The sequence below is a fragment of the Lynx canadensis genome, chromosome A1 (genome assembly GCF_007474595.2).
Source record: "Lynx canadensis isolate LIC74 chromosome A1, mLynCan4.pri.v2, whole genome shotgun sequence".
Lineage (NCBI taxonomy): Eukaryota > Metazoa > Chordata > Mammalia > Carnivora > Felidae > Lynx > Lynx canadensis.
The window spans coordinates 172,578,947-172,601,262 of NC_044303.2; the positions used below are offsets into that span (position 1 = coordinate 172,578,947).

The window sequence follows — 22,316 nt, forward strand, 5'->3', positions numbered from 1 at the left end:
CCAGTTACATCTCCCAATTTTAAAATCAGCCAATTAATAACCTCAGTTATATCTGCGAAGTCCTTTTTACCATGTAATGTAGCATACTCACTAGAGTAACAACAGGGCATGTTTAACCTAATACATAGTTAACATATTTTAAATGGTACAAGGACAGTGAAGCAGAATTAACTCAGAGTAACCATGATTAAGTTCTTCATAGTTTTTCTTTCTTGGTTTGTTTGTTTGTTTGTTTGCCTTTACTGATGTGCCTACTACCACACACTGCTTGTATTTGCCATACCCCATAAAACAACTCCAAACTATGTTTCTCTTTATTTAATGAAATTAACACAGGAATGTCTTCTGCATTTAAAGAAATTTTGTCCTAGGTATCTAATAGAGAAATCTGTGGTTACTCACTGATATGGGCAAAGGGGATTTATTGTAGATTCCAAATAGACGTTTTCAAAACTATTTTGACTCTTCTCATTTTCACTTATTCTGATTATTAAAAATGTATTCATATAATAAATATTTATTGAGCACCTTCTGCACAGCCAGGTGCTGCAATAATCATCAGGATTATAATTGAACAAGTAACTTTTTATGAGACATGAGGTTCTAAACAAGAAGTACAAGCTGCTCTGGGAGATAACATACTTAGATATAATTTAGTGCAGGGAAGTGTTCATGAGACCTGAAAGGTGAGCAGTGTGATCAACATTGGCTTAGGAGTCAGACTGCCACTTCAGTGTTGTGTGTACTTGGATGAGTCTTTAAATTGCTTTAAGCCTCAATTCTGTGTGTTTGTGAATAGTGATTTAAAAAAAAATTTCTTCAGAGGTTTTATTAGGATTAGATGACATTATATGTATTTGCCTAATGTAATGTCTGCTATTGATTTGGAAGAAAATTTATCATGAAACTAATGAAGGTTAATGCCCTAATTGCATGGGCCCTTCCTAAGCCCTTTTGCTGTAGCCCTAGCAATTTTGAATTAATTTGTACTTAAGGAGGGTTCCCCCACAATTTGTATTTGCTTCTGGTCCCCACAAAATCTGAATCTGCTTCTGGACACAGGTTAGATGAGTAATAAATGTTAATTTAATTTCTTTCTCCTTCAAATGTGATTTCAAATTGTGTTCAACTTAGAAGTATTTAACTTTAAAAAGAAATTACAGATAATATATATTGAAATGTGTGTTACATGATGGAAATTTTACAAAATTCAGAAAAATTAGAATTTCTAAAATCCTATACCCAGGGAGGAGACATATTTTGGTTTATCTGTGCACATATATCATTCTTCTTTAAAAAAAAAAAAAAAAGCTAGTTGGTATCATCTTAAACATACAACACTCTACACTTTCACTAATATTGTATAAATTATGTGTTTATATATTACATAATTATCTTCTGTAACATTTTATTTTTTATTTTCTATGAGTTTGGCTTTTTGTTTAGACTCCACCTATAAGTGATACCAAGCAGTAATTGTCTTTCTCTGTCTGGATTTTTTCACTTAGCATAATGCCCTCAAGGTCCATCCATATTGTTGCAAATGGCAAAATTTCCTTCTTTCTCATGGTTGAATAATATATATTTTTAAATTTTTTAATGTTTATTTTTATTTTTTTTATTAAAAAAAAATTTTTTTTAATGTTTATTTATTTTTGAGACAGGGAGAGACAGCATGACGGGGGAGGGTCAGAGAGAGAGAGGGAGACACGGAATCTGAAACAGGCTCCAGGCTCTGTGCTGTCAGCACAGAGCCCAACGCGGGGCTCGAGCTCACGGACTGCGAGATCATGACCTGAGCCGAAGTCGGATGCTTAACCGACTGAGCCACTCAGGCTCCCCTTAATGTTTATTTTTGAGAGAGACAGAGACAGAGCACGAGTCTGGGAGGGGCAGAGAAAGGGAGACACAGAATTCGAAGCAGGCTTCAGGCTCTGAACTGTCAGCACAGAGCCCAACGCGGGAATCAAACTCATGAACTGTGAGATCATGACCAGAACCGGAGTCAGACACTTAACTGACTAAGCCACCCAGACACCCCTCATTTTGTTGATAGTTGCTTTTGCTGTGCAGAAGCTTGTTAGTGTGATGTAGTCCCAGTTGTTTCTTTTTGCTTTTGGTTTCAAATCCAAAAAGTCATTGCTAAGACCGGTGTCAGGGAATCTACCTCCTATATGTTTCCTTCTAGGAGTTTTATGCTTTCAGGTCTTAATTTAAGTCTTTAATCCATTTTGAGTTGATTTTTGTGTGTGGTGCAAAATAGGGCATTCTTTGGCATGTGGCTGTCCAGTTTTGCCAGCACCATTTGTTAAAGGTACTGTTCTTTTCCCATTTTATATTCTTGGCTCCTTTGTTATAAATTAACTGACCATATACACATTTTTTCCTATTCTGTTCCATTGATCTATGTGTCTTTTCTTTGTCTTTGTTTTGTTTTGTTTTTTGTTTTTTTAAGGTAATCTCTATATCCAACATGGGGCTAGAACTCACAACCCTGAGATCAAGAGTTGTATGCTCTACTGACTGAGCCAGCCAGACATCCCTGTGTCTTTTTTTATGCCAAAAGCAAACTGTTGTCATTATTATAGCTTTGCAACATAGTTTGAAATCAGGAAGTGTGGTGCCTCCAGCTTTGTTCTGTCTCAGGATTGCTTTGACTACTCAGGGTCTTTTGTGGTTTTACTCAAATATTAGGATTATTTGTTCTGTTTGTTTGAAAAATGCCACTGGAATTTTGATGGGGATTGTGTTAAATCTGTAGATTGCTTTGGGTAGTGTGGACATTTTAACAATATTAATTCTTCCATTCTATAAACATGGAGTGTCTGCATTTGCTTGTGTCTTTAATACCTTTCATCAGTATCTTATTGTTTTCAGTGTACAGATCTTTCATCTGTTTGGTTAAATTTATTCCTAAGTATTTTATCCCTTTTTATGCACTTGTATGTCCGACATAATTTTAATTCTCTTTAACTGTAACATAAGTATAATGAACCAAACATTTGTTTCAATCATTGAGGCTGTTTGTTAACATTTCCCTAGTGTGAACAATACTGAGTGTCTTTGAATATAATTCTTTGTGCATGTATCTGTATGTAGGATAATTTCTTTTAACTAGGCTTACTTCAGTATGAGCATTTTAAACATAGTATTTAAGGACTTTTGAAACTGCTGCTTATTTTCATGTATCCTTACTGACCCACAATATTATTTTAAGTTTCACCTATTGAATAAGATAGGTGAAAATGATATTCTTGCTTTTATTTCTTTGCTTCCTTAATGTAGTAGAACATTTTCTGTATATTTATTGGTTCTACATATTTTTTCTCATCTTAACTGCTAATATAGGCCTAGAGAGCTTTTTGACAGGAAGAAGTTTTTTCTTCTCTAAGCAGATGCCTCAAGCTGTATAGCACTCTAAATGAAAAGGCATTTCAAAATGGCCTCCCTCCCATAGTGCAGTGGGAACTTTGGCAGCTGAAGCTAGGAAACTGCTTCGTACTTAATCCTGGCAGCACATACTAATGCCTGGGCTTCATTCTTAGAGATTCTGATTTAATGGTGTTTGAAAACTTCTTGAAGCTCCTAAAGTAATTCTTAGTGTGCAGCCACCTAACCTTAAAAATTTGGTCCCAAGGCTGCATCCCATTTTTCCCATCTACAGGGCCCAGGGTTTTTATTTAAAGCATTCTGTTTCCTCTTAGAAAGTTATTTTGCAATAATATTCATTATTCAGTATTTGTTCTACTTTTATTCCATGAGAGCATCTGCATTGGATACCTTTGAAGATCAATCTTATTTATTTATTTTTAAATGTTTATTTATTTTGAGAGAGAGAGAGAGAGAGAGAGAGACAGCACCAGTAGGGGAGGGGCAGAGGGAGAGAGAAGAGAGAGAATCCCAGGCAGGCTTCACGCTGTCAGCACAGAGCCTGATGTGGGACTTGAACTCACGAAACCATGAGATCATGACCTGAGTCAACATCAAGAGTCAGACGCTTAACCAACTGAGCCACCCAGGCACCCCTGGAGATTAATTTTGAATCATTCCTTATACTAATATTTAATAAGTACCTATAATGCACAAAATATTGTGCTACACACCATGAAACATGCTAGATAAAATCAAGTATGGCTCTTCCCTCAAGATTATTATAGTCATGGGGCGCCTGGGTGGCTCAATCAGTTAAGCGGCCGACTTCGGCTCAGGTCATGATCTCACATCTCGTGGGTTCAGGCCTCATGTCAGGCTCTGTGCTGACAGTTCAGAGACTGGAGCCTGCTTCAGATTTTGTGTCTCCCTCTTTCTCTGCCCCTCCCCTGCTTGCATTCTGTCTCTCTCAAAAATAAACAAACATTAAACAAATTTTTTTAAGATTATTATAGTCAGGAATAGGAAAGGAAATGTGCACACAAAGGTACAAAATGCGTTTGTGCCATAAAAGAGGTAGTAACAATGGAGAGAAGAGGAAGGTGAATTGATTCAAGATGGGATGGTAGATTACTTCATGGAAATGTATGTTGAAGATGAACTTTGATTTGGACCAATAGAGCAATTAGTAATCCTTTACTTTAAAAAAGTATTTTGTAGTTTATAAAATCTGTCCAAAATTACCCATTTAATCCTTAAATGGTTCTATAAAATAGTTTAATTGGACTATTATTAGGATGCAGGTTCTGAAATAAAGTTAAGCTGTAGTGTGATAGGCAGAATAATGATGTGACAAAGGGGAATTAAGGTTGCAGATGGAATAGTTGATAATGAGGTAACCTGAAAATAGGGAGATTATCCTGGATTGCTGAGGTGGACCTATTTAAGGGTCCTTGAGATGAATCTTTAAAAGTGTAAGAGGGAATGGGCCCCTGGGTGGCTCAGTCAATGAAGCATCCATCTTTGACTGAGGTCATGGTCTCGCAGTTCATGAGTTTGAGCCCCCCTTTGGGCTCTGTGCTGACCACTCAGAGCCTGGAGCCTGCTTCAGATTCTGTGTCTCCCTCTCTCTCTGTTCATCCCCGGCTTGTTCATTCTCTCTCTCTCTCTCTCTCCCTCTCCCTCTCTCCCTCTCCCTCTCCATCTCCCTCTCTCTTTCTCTCTCAAAAATAAAGATTTAAAAAAAATTTTTTAAATAATAATAAAAGTGTAAGAGGGAAGTAGAACAAGAGCCAAAGAAAGAGATGATGACAACAGAAGCAAGATCAGAGTGCTGCAAATTGAAGACTCCACTGTTGCTAGCTTTGAAGATGAAGGAAGGAGGCCTTGAACCAAGGAATTTGGTCTCTAGATGCTGGAAAGGACAAGAAAACAAATTCTCCCTTAGGGCCTCCAGAAAGGAATGCAGCCCTGTAGATACCTTGATTTTAGCTTAGAATGAGACCCATTTCGGACTTCTGAACAGCAAAACTGTGAGATAATAAATTTTGTTGTTTTAAGCCATCGCTTTTGTGGTAATTTGTTCTGGCAGCCACAGGAAATTTAATACAAGTAGAAGACTATCAGTGTAGGAAAACTAATGAATTGATATGCCATTCAGGGCACTCCATGATTAAACTCCAAACTGACTCAGTTCCACTGTCAGCGGTAGAAAGCCATGAAATATTTTTTGAGCAGGGGTATAAAAAACTGTTTTGGTGTTTGCCAGTTCAAGAGAAGAAAGACTGGAGGTAGAAAAACTACTTAAGCTTGTAATGTTGGTGCTAGGCAGTTTCTTTTGGAAACTTTTGCCTCTTGAGGAAGATTAAGTCTGGCTTGTAGAAGACTATGATTATATCTTCCATTTAGTTTGTACATCACTAAAAATCCCATTGCCATTGCCACTGCAACAGTTCAGCTCCTTCCCAGATTCTGTGAAAAATATAGACAATATGGGAGAAGTGATCTTCATAGCCAATATGGCCTATGAGATTGGTCTCATTTTATTCTCTTTCACTTTGTCTTGCTATAACCCAATATAAATCTAAAGACCAGAGGTTTCTAAATGAACATCAGCTTTATTTGATGGCTTATCATCTGGAGAACTTAGATTTACACTAGCATGTGCTTTTTCAATACATAATTATTATTTTTAAAGAAACTTGATATCTTCATAGGCATAAATCTGTTTCACTATAAACTATAGAAGTCTCCCAGTAAAAAGAAAGTTAAATATTAACAAAGCATAAGAGTCCATTAAGATAACTGAAAGGAGCTCGAATTTTAACTCCTTTTATACTAGTTAATAATGTTGCCCATATTCTTATCAGTTTTTGAAGTCACAAGTCTTAAAATTAGCCCAAACATGTCTATGTTAAAATGGAATGCAATATTTAAGACATTAAAAATCCTATTCATGGGGCTCCTGGGTGGCTTAGTCGGTTAAGCGTCCAACTTCAGCTCAGGTCATGATTGCACAGTCCGTGAGTTCGAGCCCCGCATCAGGCTCTGTGCTGACAGCTCAGAGCCTGGGACTTGCTTTAGATTCTGTGTCTCCCTCTCTCTCTCTCTGCCCCTCCCCTGCTCATGTTCTGTCTCTCTCTGTCTCAAAAATAAATAAAAACATTAAAAAAAATTTTTTTTAATCCTATTCATTGTATTTAGTCATTAGTTTTTTTAAGCTGCAGAAGGTTCAGAAGGTTTTCTGAAATATGTGTTCATATTTATAGTATTTACTTACTAACATTTACTAAAAACAGTCAAATTTGATCATAAATGAACAGATATTTGAAACCAAGGGCATGTTTTGTGAGTACAAACACGTTAATAGCCTTAACATACAATTTGTTGTTAGTATTTCACTTTAATCAGAACATATTTTTAGTGCAAACATATATATGTAGTGTAAATGCTAACATTTTTATTTAAATAGGGATGGCAGGAGCTGTATTCTGAGATACATGCAAACTGGTAGCACAAATTAATGTTTCACTGACATTATTGTAAAATGTGAAGTTTTTACATTGGCTTGCTTTTAGATTTAAATTATCATGAGAATTGAACATGTAATGGTCAGAACTTTCTTCAGAATTTTGTCATTTGAATCTCTGACTTCTGCAATACATAACAGTAAAAATTTAGACAAATGTTTTGGCTACAAACTGATTTACTCAATAAGAGCTTGAATCATAGTCTGAGTCAAGAGTAATAGAATTGTTTCTTAAGATACTAAGAAGTTATTTTTAGGAGCTTCTAAAATGTATTCTTTGTTTTGAAGGGTACTTTTTCTTTCCAGAAGTTTAGGCCTTATGAGGAATTATCTATTCTGGATTTGTCACAAATACTCAATGACTGTATAAATAATTAAGTCTTGTTCAGTGAATCATGCACTTTCGGTAAGAGATTGAAAGCCTTTTGTAAAACTAAGTCATCCTGACGAAAGGGATATTTTAGATAGAATCAAATTGATTCACATGTTTCCTTTATTTCAAATATGAAGAGAAGTTATTTCTAAATATATTTAAACTTTTAATATATAATTTTTGTAATTACTAGTAATATGTGGTCAGTGTTCATGTGTTCATCCAACAATATTTAGAGGGTATTATTTGCCATATATATATATGGCATTATATATGGCATATACAGATATGGTGTGTGTATATATATATATATTTGCTATATATGTATGTATATATACATATGTATATACATGTATGGCATTATAAGATAAACACAAAGAGAAAAATATTCAAAAGCACAAAGGAAAAAGAAATAACTCCATAACCCCACTTTCCAAGGATGACCACTGTGAACAGTGGTTGTGTGTCTATGAGCATTTTGCTGTATCTATTATTTTTCTAATTCATACAATTTTTAATAAAATGGAAATGCTCCAAATATGCTGTTTAATAGCTTGCTGCTTTTGATGCTGTTGATTTGAAAAACTAAGAAAAGATGATAGTAAATAACATTTCATTTAAAAATCTGAAGTTAAATATCCTTTGAAATATATCATGGAAATTGGTCTCCTCCCCCCATTTAAACCAAAATTTAAATCTACTTTAAATTCTTGGCAATTTGAATTTGTCCTTCGAACTTTTGAACATCTAAAAATAAGTAATTTAAGCTTCACTTGGTTCGATTTAAATGAAATATAGAAGGGGCGCCTGGGTGGCTCAGTCGGTTGAGCGTCTGACTTCGGCTCAGGTCATGATCTCAAGGTTTGTGGGTTCAGCCCTGCATTGGGCTCTGTGCTGACAGCTCAGAGCCTGGAGCCTGCTTTGGATTCTGTGTCTCATTCTCCCTCTGCCCCTCCCCCACTTGTGCTCTGTCTCTCAAAAATACATAAAAATGTAAAAAAAAAAAATTTTTTTTTCTAAATGAAATATAGAATTTCCACTCAGGTTAGTAGAAGCTAACAGCACTTAACTGTGTCAGGGACTGCTGTAAATACTGCATCATGTATATACTTCTCCCATTTTGTAGGGGAAATTGAAACACTAAGCCTTTAAGTGACTATAGTCCACCCATCTAGTAAGTGGCAGGAGCAGATTCATTCCGGACCCTGTAACTCCATGATTGATCTCAACCACTCTATGCTGCCATCATAGCTTTTGTAGTAACTGTATTTTTAACAAATCACAAGTGACTTGTAATGTGAAGTGATTCATTGTAATATATTTAATAGAATTTTTTTTCCTCTGTGCTGCAAGTAATGTAAATCTTAGCAAATGAGATGTAATTTATTATTCACCCACCTACCTCCAGCATCTCATGCTAATCTTTCTGCCCTGTGAACCTCCCCCACCCCAACCTATTATGCTAGTCAGCTTCCTTGGCTTCTGTGGGTTGCCGGGGAAAGGCGCGATATGGGCGCACCCACCAGCACTAGGTGCGGGCTAGGGCTCGGCTGCCGGGCAGTGGGGCGGGGCTTGGTGCCCTACTGCGGAGTGCGGAGTGCGGGTCTGGAAACCGAGCGTGAAGCAGCTGTGTAATCCTCTGGATGCGGACCAGGGCGCTCCTCATTCCCGTCGGGGACCTGCTGATTGGCTGGGCGTGGGCTCACGTGACCGACATGTGGCTGTATTGGCGCAGCCCGCCTGGGTGTCACTGGAGACGGAATGGAGGTGCTGCTGGGCTCGGAAATGGGGTAAGTGCTGGAGCCACGATAGCCTTGCTTGCTGCGGGGGGAGGGGGACGCGGTTTTCCCTCGCACTGTCTGAAACCGGTGGCCTTTCCTTGGCACAGGGTCTATTGCCACATGCCAAGCCAGGAGGCAGGGGCGTCTCCCCCCTTCCCCCCACTGCAGCACAGGAGATGGATTTCCTGTGCTTCTGATCCTGGGTTTTTGACAGAAGAGGAAGAAGGGGGGAGGGGTAGGAGTCTTAAGGGGAGTCTGGTGAGAAAGCTGTTTTTGAAGCTAGAGGAGGTTTTGTTTTTATAATGCCTGTTGACAGAGTGCAATAACAGTATCTAAGGAAACGGGTAGAGGACAACAAAGAATGGAACATATTCATGGCGAGGAGCAAAAGCTCTAGCCCATTGAAAGGCTTTTTTTCCTCCCTGGCCACAAGGACATATGCAGTGGTAGCCAAGAGGGGATACAAAGCTGCTGCTGATGGCTGATGTGAATCTAGTGGACAGGGCTACTTCAGAGAGGAGGAAGGGGAGGAGGCAGATACTGCAGAGCTTGAGTGATGGTTTTGGTTGATTGGAGAAATTTTGGTCACCAAAGTGCCTGCTTTTGCAACACATCTAAATGAACAGTAGTCTCTGAATAGGGTGGCAAAAAGATACCAGCGTCTTTGTTAGTTACAAGTCGAAACGGTAGTGGCATTTTGTAGATGACTGCAGCAGTGCTCTTCTCCCTCTGTTAGACCGAAAAGACAACTGCAGAGGAATAAGAAACCTTGCAGCAATGCTGGTGGTAGAACTCCTTTTACAAGAAGCCATAGTTTATAATTGTAAACTGAATAGGAGAAAAAAAAATACTTAATTTTTTAAAGTAGGAAAAATACCAGGCTGTGAATGTTTTGGCCGTGGGATGTATCAGACACTTGATTCTACATCATAGAAGAGATGTTCAAATTCTTTCCTTTAACGTAAATCCTATAGGAAATGTTAATAAATTATGTATGAAGCAGTGTGGCTCTTTTCCTTTGTTAGTGTAGCTTTATGCCATCAACTAGGTTGTTCGAGAATAAATCACTATAATGTGAATTACTTTACGAAAAATTAGTAATAGATTTTTCATAGGCTTAAGATTTAAGATCTGTATTAAGTAATTTTATATTACTTTTGGTTACTTTTAGATATAATTGAATAAACTCCAAAGGCAGATATTTTAAATTAAAGCACCAAGGTTTTTCTTTTAGATTTATTTGTTTAGTAAACACTCATAAGATATACTCTTGATACAGAGTGTTTTCATTGCACTTATTTTTTTCTTGCTAAAAACATGTTTTCAGATTAAATATGATTTTAAATACCTTATGTTTATGCATATTATGACAGCCAGCCTGCCACACCTCCCTACTCCCTGAACTGGATGGCATTGGCTTTGTAAAGCCCTCGAGGATCAGGGACAGTGTCTCTTAAATAGTGCTTATGTGGTAGAAAGTCTTCTGAGAACCTGTAATTTTGTTTTAGTAATTTTTTTTCAACATATTAAGGAATTGGACTTGAATAAATTAGACTATGTAAAGTTTTCACTGATAAATTAAAGCAATTTTGTTCTTTATTTAAACAATTATTTCTACTCTAAGAATTATTTGATCATGTATATCAGGGTTAATAGTCCTTAAGATCTCTTTTTTAAATCTGATGGAAACTGCAGCTAGAATTAAAGATGTCACATTAAAGTTGCAAATGAAATTTGCTAGCTAATACCAGTCATTTCTTTGAACCTCAGTTAGCATAGTCTTTGGAGTTTATGATTATCTTACTTTACTATTTAAATACCTCAGTGTAGCATTATTTTCATTTTAAAGTGTTAAGAGTATTCTTAACTATGTTGTGACTTTATCCAAGGTCATGTATTGTAAAAGGATATAAAGGGCATAGGTCTATAAAATATTTCATAATATCTCTTACTACATAATATACAGAATAGTATGTCATAGAAATTATTTGAAAAGTAATATGTCATTGACAAATTATTCATTAAATGAAAAATAAATCTTACTTGGTTTTGAGTTTCTAACCATGATAGAAGAATGCTTTGTAAAATATCTGCTAGCTAAGCAAATGGAGAGACAGCAGTTTTCATAATGACATTCATAACATCCTTTTTTTTTTAAAAGAGCATCTCATTAATCATGCACACTTTTAAATAGAATAACATTAAATTTTAGTACTTTCTGGAATTAAATAAATAGCTAAATTAAGAAAAGTTGATTTCTTTCCTCTTGTGGTGTGAAATACCTAACATAAGACTGAACTGTTGATTTTTGTGGTCTTTGAAATTGAACTTTAAGGAATTCAAAAGTTAAATATTCATAAATATGCCCGAGAACTGAATCAAAAGCTATTTATTGACGCTGTGTGGATTTTTGTCCTATCATTTTTCTCTATTTTTTAGTGTCATTAATTACACATAATTTAACCAGTCTTTTTATATTAAATGTTATTCTTAATTTTGACCTTCCCCCTTCCTGCTCCCCTCCCTTCCTTCCTTCCTTCCTTCCTTCCTTCCTTCCTTCCTTCCTTCCTTTCTTTCTTTTCTTTCTTTCCAATCTGAGTGGAATATTACTTAGCCCACAAGATGAGATAGAGCACTTTGATATAGAGAAGATGAATAGTACTCAAGGGAGTACATTCACTACATATTTGAGTACCTACTAAAATGCCAGACCTGTAAAATGTACTGGAGAATCAAATAAAACATGGAAACTTACCTCCAAAAAAGAGAACTAAGTGAAATGTCATTGCTAGTTAAAGACTGATTGCTTTGGCTACTCCTAGGATCTTTAAGGGTTTATATCACCTAAAGTATCTTCTAATTTAGAGAAATTGGTAGTTTGCGATTTGAAACACCATGCTTTATAAAATCTGATTGGAATCACAGATGATTCTGAAAAGTAAATTACTTTCAAATATTAAGTGTGTTGACTATAAAGTGAGAAGTTTGGATGAAATGATTTCTAGATCTTCTAGTTCTAATAGTCAATAATCTGTGGTTCTTGATTTCTGTCGGGTCAGCTTCTAGAAGGAAAGGTACACCAGCTCTTATTTTGGTATAGGTGGCTTCTCACATATTATGTAAAAGATACGTTCTCAAAAATTATTTTTTGTAAATCAAATCATGACATCATCAATCCATATAGGGCAAGCCTTATCCCCTTTATTCCCACACCCTACACCCACTCTCTTTTTACGCACTCATTCAAATGTGTTCTTAAACATGCATCAGTTCTTGTGAAATAGTTAGCATGTGTCGTAACTCCCTAACTTTTTAAGGCTGAATAATATTGTATGTATACCACATTTTGTGTATCCATTCATCTGTGGGTGGACTCGGTTTTCTTCCATCTTCAGGTATTGTGAATAATGTTGCTGGGAAGGTGGGTGTACAAATAATCTCTGAGTCCCTGCTTTCATTCCTTTGGGGTATGTACCCAAATTTGTTTTTTAATTTACATAATTTTTGAACATTTTTAATTCAATACTGTTTTTAAGATCTACTTATCTTATTTTATGTCTGTGTAGTTTTTTGTGCCAACTCTTCTGTATAGTGTTATGTAGTATCTATCATTAGTCCTCTGGGAGGGTCCTAGGTTTTTTCCAAATCTCTTTTTACCACACACACTGCTACATTGTACATCCTACTACATGACTCTTTATAGACTATGTTAGTTTCATACTGCATAAAAAGTTACTGCAAATCTTAATGGCTTAAACAGCAAATATTTATTATTTTAGAGTTTCTGTGGAGCAGAAATTCAAAGTGTAGTCTGCCTTACAATCTCATGAAGTTGTGGTCAAGATGTCAGCCAGGGCTACAGTCATCTGAAGGTTTGACTCAACTGGAGAATCCACTTCCAAGATGGATCTCACATAGTCTGTTTCTCTTGACTTTTGGCAAGAGGCCTCAGTTCTTTGCCATAGGTCTCTCCATGGAGCAGCTTGAGTATCTTCTTGACAGGGCAGCTGGCTTTTTCCCTTGATCCCAGAAAGAAAGATCAAGAAGTAAGCCATCTAAGACATAGTTTCAAAAGTCACACCGCTACCATATTTTCTTTATTAGAAGTGAGTCATTAAGTCTAGCTCACACAAGGGAAGATAAATTAAGCTCTACCTTTTGAAGGAATAGGGTCAAAGAAATTGTAGATATGTTTTAAACTACATGGCCAATGAGAAATTTCAGTGGAATTTATTCCTAGGAGAGGGATCTCTGGATCATAGGGCATTTTTTCTTATTGCTGTTGTAACAAATTACCACAAATTTGGTGGTTTGAGACCACACATTTATTATCTTACAGCCCTAGAGGACAGAAGTCTAAAATGGTTTTCACTGGTTCAAAATAAAAATAGCAGCAGTACTGCATTTCTTCCAGAGGCTACAGGGGAGAATCCATTTCCTTTTTTTCTAGCTTCTAGAGGCCACCTCTATTGGCTTGTAGCCCCTTCTTCTGTCTTCATTGTCAGCAGCATATTAAATCTCTCTCTGACTCTGACCCTTTGTTTCTGTTGTCACATATGCTTTTCTGACTCTGACCCTTCTGTCCCCTTAGAAGAGCCCTTGTGATTACCTTAGGTCCACCTATATAATTCAGGAAAATCTCCCCGTGTCAAGATCCTTAACTTAATCATATCAAAGTCCCTTAAGCTATGTAAAGTAACACGTTCATGGGTTTCAGGGATTAGGATGTGGACATCTTCTTGGGGCCATTGTTCTGTCTACTGTAGGCATATATACACACAGTTCTTTATTTTTTTTTAAGCTGAAGTTTTGTAGTTTTTGTTTTTAAGTTAGTTATACTTTTGGGAATGAAGGTTACTTTTTTAGGTAAATTCAGATTTTCGAGTACCAGATTTGTTTAAAGTATAGGGTATAATGTCACTCATATGGTAAATATAACATTGAAGAGTATTGAAATAATATTCCACCAACTACTTTTAGATTTTTGGTTTTATTATCACTTAATCTATGTCAGTGTATCACCTACTTCTGATATGGTTTATAATAGAAACGTTAAAGCAACATGGCCTCCTACCTTTTAGGCTCGTTATCATACCATTTCTGTAGCTACTCTGTCCAAACCTCTTCTTCCTCACAGTATGAAGACACCCAACCACAATGTGGTTCCAGACCATATTTATGCTCTTACTTCCCTCTTTTCCCTCATTCCTCTACACTGGATTTCAGCTAAATTAAATTGCTATCTATTTTCCCAAATATACATCATTTTTCTAACCTCTGAACTTTGATCATGCTGTTCCTTTTTCTGAAATACTAACCTCTTACCTTTATGTTTGTTGCTATTTATGCCATCTTTCAAGTCCCTTCTTAAATGGCTTTTGCATTCTCAATGTTTTTCCTAATTTTCTCAGCAAGGTATTACTTCCATAGCATTCTATCAAATGTTTTTTAATACAGATTTGTATTTATTTTTATTTTTATTTTTTTTATTTTTTGAGAGAGAGAAGGCGTGGAAGGGGGAGGCAAAGGGAGAGGGAGAGAGAATCTTACGCAGGCTCCATGCTCAGCACGGAGTCGGATGCAGGTTCTCAAAATCATGATCATGATGTTATGACCTGAGCCAAAATCAAGAGTTAGATACTCAACCACCTGAGCCACACAGGAGCCCTATATTTGCCCTCGGATTGTAAATAGTTTGCATCTTAGCCTGGTTCCCCTGTAAGTCAGAATCTTGAGATAAGGCCTTGGATGAAGTACTTTTTTTAGGAAGTGATTCTAGCAATAGAGGGCTAGAAAGAGTTAAGTGAAAAGGGACAGCCAGAATAAGTATAGGTTCTCAAGTCAGTTGTCACTTTGGAAAACGGTGGCTTGATCTGTTAGGACTTTCTGAGGAACCACATAGAATTAATTATCCAACCATAAAAAGAGTATATATACTAGCTTCCATTCCCCTTTAGTCAAAGATTGCCCCATCAAACATTCATTCTTTTATCGGTTGTACATGCATGAATGTCGGGGACCCATGCTGGGGTGTCTATAGGACAGAAAGCAAAAGATACCCGGTATAGCTAATGTACAGTCAGTTTACATCTGAAGTTAAAGGCAACCAGGAGAATGTAAGGTGGTACACAAACATCTGATACATTTGTATACTCACCTGATTTACCCATGCTGCTAGAATATTACTCCTTTGCTAGATAATAAGATACTTGAGAATAAGGAATGTTTCAACTTATCTTTCCCCTTGCATTGGTCTCATAAGGCTCTTGTGACAGAGTACCAGACTAGCGGCTTAAAACTGTAGAAATCTATTTCTTTACAGTTCTGGAAACTAGAAATCCGAAATCAAGGTTTCATCAAGATTGGTTCCTTCCTGGAGATACTGAGGGAGAATCTATTCCGTGTCTCTCTCCCTAGCTCCTGGTGGTTGCTGGCAATCTTTGGCATTCCTTTGCTTGCAGCTGCCAGTTTTTGCCTCCATTGCCTCCCCTGAAGCAAACTCCAGTTTTTGCCTCCATTGTTACATGGCATTTTCCCTCTGTCTTGGTGATTCCAACTCTTCACTTGGTCTTGTTTTAAGGATACCAGTCATTGGATTCAGGGCCCACCTTAATCTGTTAAGACCTTATCTTAACTTGATTACATGTGCAAAGACCTGCTTCCAAATAAGGTCACTTTTCAGAGATACTAGGGGCTAGCTACCTGTGATTCAATGTATCTTTTTGGAGAACACATTTCAACCTAACAAAATCTCTATATAATATTTGTATGGTGTCTTGTGAATAGTAAATTGTCAAATGTTTGTTGATTTCAGTTGTATAGCCATAGAGAGAAATCCATCATCTTACTATTTAAAAAAAATTTTTTTAACATTTATATATTATTGAGAGAGAGAGAGAGAGAGAGAACGCATGTGCCCATGAGTGGGGGAAGGGCAGACAGAGAGGGAGACACAGAATCCAAAGCAGGCTCCAGGCTCTAGGCTGAGCTGTCAGCACAGAGCCCGACAGGGGGCTTGACATCACAAACCGCGAGATCATGACCCGAGCCAAAGTTGGACATCTAACCAACTGAGCCACCCAGGCGCCCCCATCATCTTACTATTTTAATGGAAAAGTCATCTTAGACATTCTTTGAACTTGTATCCTCTTTTTCTCTTCCTTGCTCTCCGTGGCTGATAAAGCACTGCTTCAGTTTATTCCTGCTTGTTATTTGTCTTTTTGTGGCTGTCACAGAATAAAGCATTTGGGAATTAACAAAAGCTAAGTATTCGAGAGGTGGCTGGGTGGCTCAGTCAGTTGAATGTCTGACTCTTATTTTGGCTCAGGTCGTGATCTTGTGGTCCTGAGATTGAACCCCGCATCAAGCTCTGCACTGAGCATGGAGCCTGCTTACGATTCTCTGTCACTCTCCCTCTGCCCCTCTCCCCCGTTCATGCTCTCTCTCTCTCTCCTAAAAACAACAAAATCTGTCTAAGTGTTCAATAATAAACTTTGTCTTAAAGGTGGAGAAAACAAAACTCATCAAAAACTCAGCAGCAGCAGAAAGACTCATTACTGGCTGGAGAGGACAGGAAGATTTTATGTTAAGGCAACAGAACTATGCCTTAAACGATGGAGATACTGCAAAGCAGAGGAAAAAAGGAAGGGACATTCAAAAAGGAGACAAATTGTGAACAAAAGTACAAAATAGTCTACACGGGATAATGAGGAGGGATTTGAGAAGGGTTATATTGAGACCTAGTAGAACATAAGTTTGGAAGGTAGACTTAACCGATATAACAGGTCATGAAAGCCACATAAAGATAGTATTATATGGTCTTTAAAAGCATGAGCATTAGAAACAGGAGTTTGAAATCTGGCTTAGCAACTTGATTTGTGTTCTTACGAAAATTATTTAGCATTTTGAAGTCCCATCCCTTAACTCTAAAATGGTGAGTGATAGCTACCTTACAGTTTTGAAGATTAAATGAGATATATATGTAGGGCACTTGTACTACATAGTGTATTTTAAGTATGCAATAAATGGTAGACTTTATAAATTTCACATACCAAATACACAGAAAAGCACATATAAAGGATTTAAGTGATAGAACTTTTTACACTTTTTCCTTTTTTAAAATTTCAGTGGGTTATTTCTGAAAATTAGTCATGTTCTTGGCCACAAGGCAAACCTTAAAAAATTCTGAATAGTAGCAGTTTTGAGGGCAACAGTCTCCAGTCTAATAAATAATCAGTTAGTGGCAATAAAAAAATGACTCAAGTCATTTTATACACTTAATAATTGAGAAAGATCTAGTTTCCCCCTAGATCAAAGAGGAAATCTATTGAAGTTATGAATTGTCAAGAAATAAAAAGGAAAACACTTTATACTAAAACCTATGGGACATAGCCAAGCTTACACTGAGAAGAAAATTAATACCCTTAAGTACTTATATTATTAAGATAGAAATTGATAAACGAACATGTAAATAGAGTAAGGAAATAAATGAATTAATATTCAGTTTAAATAACAAGAACAAAATAAATCAGTTGGAATTAATGTAATTAGTTAAGGATAAATAAAGAAATGAATAAAGTAATAAAGTTGTAGAAAGGATATATAACACCAAAAGTTTATTTTTTTGGTAAAGATCAATAAAACAGATGAAACACTACCAAGTCTGATTAAGAAAACAAAGGACCAAAAGAGCACAAATAAGAAAAGTGGCAAATTTCTAAATGAGAGAACATATACAACTCTGTGGTAAGCCACTTGAAAAGCTAGAAGAAATAATTTACTGGTGAACTATTAATGAATCAAATAATAAAAACTTAAAAGGAAAATGCCTAAAAATTATTTACTGAAATCTTAAGAGCAAGACTATAAAATGGTGAAACACTAAACCATTCCTATTAAAATCAGGGATAAGATCACTATTCAACGTTATTTTGAAGTTTCAAGCTAACAAGATAAGGAATGTGTAAATACTGGGAAAGAAGAGACAAAAATTATCTTTACTTATAATTTACATAATTATACCCAGAAAATACATAAGAAAAACTATGAGAATTCATGGGATAATTTGAGAAGGTGGGTGCGTAAGGAATATGTATTAAATAAAATCAATAGTTCTTACCGGTATTAGCAGTATCTGGCATGGAATGGTGTTTATTCACGGCAAATAAAACAACAACAAAAAACCAAATAAATTTGATAGAAAAGGCATAGGAACGTTTTTTTTTTTTTTTTTTTTTTTTAATTTTTTTTTTCAACGTTTATTTATTTTTGGGACAGAGAGAGACAGAGCATGAACGGGGGAGGGGCAGAGAGAGAGGGAGACACAGAATCAGAAACAGGCTCCAGGCTCTGAGCCATCAGCCCAGAGCCCGACGCGGGGCTCGAACTCCCGGACCGCGAGATCGTGACCTGGCTGAAGTCGGACGCTTAACCGACTGCGCCACCCAGGCGCCCCGGCATAGGAACGTTTCTTGAAAAAAAACTAGAAAATTTGATTGAAGGACTTGAATTATTCATGACAGAGAGAAGTTAGATTTAGTATCATAGAAATGTAATCTGCCTCAAATTAATAGAAATGTAATGCAATAACACTTCTAAGTATACATGAGAGTTTAGCAAATGATAAGAAATAACATTTCTGTTCAGTGGAAAGGAAATGTTTTATTTAATAAATAGTGCTGATATAATTGGTTCTCCATATGGGAGACAATAAAGTACTATACTCATACCATATATAAAAACAACAATTCTATATGAATTAAAAACCTTAAAGTAAAAATAGAGTTTCTCATGCCAGCTAGTAAATTAATCACTGGCATTTATCACCTCTTTCTCCTAAGACCCCATTTAAGTGATAGTAAAAAAAAAGTTTTTTTTTAAGGTATGTACTTATAATGCCATAGAGTGAGAGGGAACCAAATAGAGATTGCAGCAAATTTCTGGAAGATGAAGAAATCATGGAAATTAAAAATGATTGCTAAAAATTGATCGAGGACCTTAAGATTTCTTAGTTCTCTGTTGTTTCCAGCGTAGCAGGTTGTTTCCTGTTATTTACAAGTGAAATACTAATCTTGAGAATTTTTCAGTAGCCTTTGAAACTATCTGGGCAACCTTGGGGTGTTTAAATACCTGAAATTATCTGGGCTACCTTGGGGTGTTTAAATACCAGAATTGGAAATTCATGTTCTGGGCCAGGTGTCAGCAAACTGCCATTGTCTTTGTAAAATAAGTTTTATTGGAACATGGTCATGCCCATTTATTTAGGTATTATCTGTGGCTGCTTTTGTGTTAAAACAAAAAGGTGATTGTGACAGAAATCTTAGGGCTCACAAAGCCTTTTCAGAAAATGTTTGCCAATTCAGGTAATTTTGGTGGCCATCTTGGAGCTTGTCCTTACTGGGAATAGGCTTGGATAGACTCCAGCCAAAGTAAGTAGGCATTTACAGAATGCAAGGAAAGGAAGGATTGAGCAAAGAATATAGCAGATAGGAAACTGAATATCATCACCTATTGGGTCTTAGTAGAGAATAGGAAGAGAAGTAGAATGGAAGATAAGGACCTGCATTGGTTGTTAAATAAAGAGAAAAGAATTGGGTGCCAGGGTGACTCAGCCGGTTGAGTGTCCGACTTTTTATTTCCGCTCAGGTCATTACCCCAGGGTTGTGGGATTGAGCCCCACGCTCGGTTCTGCACTGAGCATGGAGCCTACTTAAGATTCTCTCTCTTCCTCTGCTCCTCTTCCCTGCTCATGTGTTCTCTCTCTCTGTCTCTCTGTCTAAAATTTAAAAAAAAATTTTTTTTAAAGAAGAAGAATTAAAAATAGGTGAGGACTCTGCTTGGAATTAAAACTTTTTTTTTTTTAGGTGGGAGGGAGGGGAGGGTGGGTGATGGGTATTGAGGAGGGCACCTTTTGGGATGAGCCCTGGGTGTTGTATGGAAACCAATTTGACAATAAATTTCATATTTTAAAAAAACAAAACTTTTTTGGTATAATGATTTTTGTATCTGACAAACTTCTTAAATTTTCATAATTTAAAATTTTTATCCTTTGTTAATGCCTCTCCAATCATTATTCTTTCAAAAAAATTTACTGTGTGAAGTACTGTAGGACTTCAAGGATTGTGTTGAATGAAAGTGGTAATAATAGACATCCTTATCTTATTCTTCATTTTAAAAAGAATGCCCCTAACATTTCACTGTTAAAAATGTTTAGCTTTTGCCAGCTTCATTATGTTTCCAGTTTATTAAGAGTTTTTTTTCTTGCATAGCTAATGACTTTTATCAAATGATTTTTGTCTATTGAGATGATCATATGATTTTTTTATATAATATTTTAATGTAGTGAATGACACATAAATGATATAATGTTAAAGTATCCTTTGATTCATAGGATAACCCAGCCTGATTCTGCTATAGTTTCTTTACTGTATACTAATATATCCTGCTTCCTGATACTTTGTTCAGGATTTTTGTACTAATATTCATGATAATATGAGCTATAATTATTTTTCCACTACCTTTGACTTTTATATCATAATTGTATTGGCCTGATAGAATGCATGTTAACTATTATTTCTATTCCTGGGAAAGTTTTATAAAGTTGGAATGATTTGTTTCTTAAATGTTTGGTAGAAAGTGTATGTAAAACTGTCTGGATCTGGTGTTTTTTTGTGTTGGGAAGAGAAGGGAGAAAATATTTACTGCTCCAATTTTTCAATAGTTATAGAACTATTAAGGTTTTCTATTTCTTCTTAAATCAGCAACCCCCTTCCAAATTTTGTTCATATTCTGTATTTGGTCTCTTCTCGTCTAATCATATTTAGCCTTTTCAGAGAACCAACTTTTTGCTTTAATCTTCAAACTCTACTAAAAGGTAACAAAGAAGGCTTCTCAGCAGACCTCAGACCTTTTTTTTTCTAGAGACAATGACTATATTTTTGTATATCCTTTCGGTGACATTTTTTATGCTTACACAGTCCTTTTAATATAACAGGATGGACCATATGAGATGCAATGACCTGCACTCTTTTGGGGTTTTTGGGGGGGGGGGGGTTTGCCTTTTTTTTCTTAACATCAACTTCATTCTTTTTAATGCCAGTGTAGTATTCCACTGCACAGTTGTATCCTATTTATTTAAAAGTAGTTATGCTTTTATACCAAATAAAAACTCCCACTTGCTTGAAGTAACATACCTGATCTTTTACTCCTACTCTACAGACATCCTCAGAGAACTCCAAAAGAGGGTGTATTCCATTTAAATATCTTTAATTAAAAAACAAAACTGTTTCCATAATTTAAGTGCAATATAATGTTCTTAAACATTTAAATCTCTGTTCCTTCTCCGATTCATATTAGTGTGTAATATGAGTAGTAGATGCGATTTTATCTATTTTCTTATGGCTGTCCTTTTGCCCAGTGTCCATATTTAAAGCCCAACTTTTCACATGTATTTGAAATGCTACCTTCATTATGACTAAATTTACATGTATTTACTTATGGATTTGTGTGTGTGTGTGTGTGTGTGTGTGTGTGTGTGTGTGTGTTCCCATGGTTGACCTATTCAAATGATGATATCCTAAGTTTTAAAAACTTTTTTAAAAACTTTTTAAAATAAGGTTATTTATTTTTGAGAGAGAGCACGAGTTGGGGAGAGGCAGAGAGAGAGAGAGAGGGAGACACAGAATCTGAAGCAGGCAGGCTCTGAGCTATCAGCATGGACCCTGACACAGGGCTTGAACCCCAACCTGTGAGACCATGACCTGAGCCAAAGTCGGGCACCCAACCAACTGAGCCACCCAGGCATCCCCAAAAATGACTTTGGACTTAAAAAAGAGTTGGAAAAATAGTATAGTAATTTCCTGTATACCCTTCACTCAACTTCCCAGCTTCCCATAATGTTAACATCTTACATATTCACAGTACAAGTATCAGGACTAAAAAATGAACGTATTGGTACAATGTAGTTAACTATATACTTTTTTTATTTATAAAGGCTTTGTACAATATTTTAATATGTGGTAGTTCTAGTCCTTCTCTTCTCTTTTCATATTTTCCCTTTTTTGCTTATTTTTCCAAATGTCTAGCTACAGAAAACAAAATGAAAACAAACCTTATGTAGCATTTTTACTGGGACTGTATAAGATTTATAAATTAACTTGGGGGAAATGACATCTTCATGATACTGAATCTTTATGTACATGAACAAGGTGTGTTTATATTTCCTCATATATGTTTTGGACTCTTTGTTTAGTTTATGCCTAAGTAT

General features: G+C 36.1%; 1 protein-coding gene across 10 annotated transcripts in view; it reads left to right on the forward strand.

Moving 5' to 3' along the window:
• APC (APC regulator of WNT signaling pathway) overlaps nt 1–22,316 on the forward strand; it is a 148,754-nt gene that overhangs the window by 45,473 nt on the left and 80,965 nt on the right. Inside the window, exon 1 of one of the 10 annotated variants that reach the window (XM_030326370.1) lies at nt 8,994–9,061. The exons of 8 other annotated variants lie outside the window; for them this stretch is intronic. The gene's annotated coding sequence lies outside the window, so the exon portion shown is untranslated. Of the gene's footprint in view, nt 1–8,993; nt 9,062–22,316 lie in introns of those variants that run through there. One more of the 10 variants, XM_030326344.1, reaches the window with a different exon arrangement.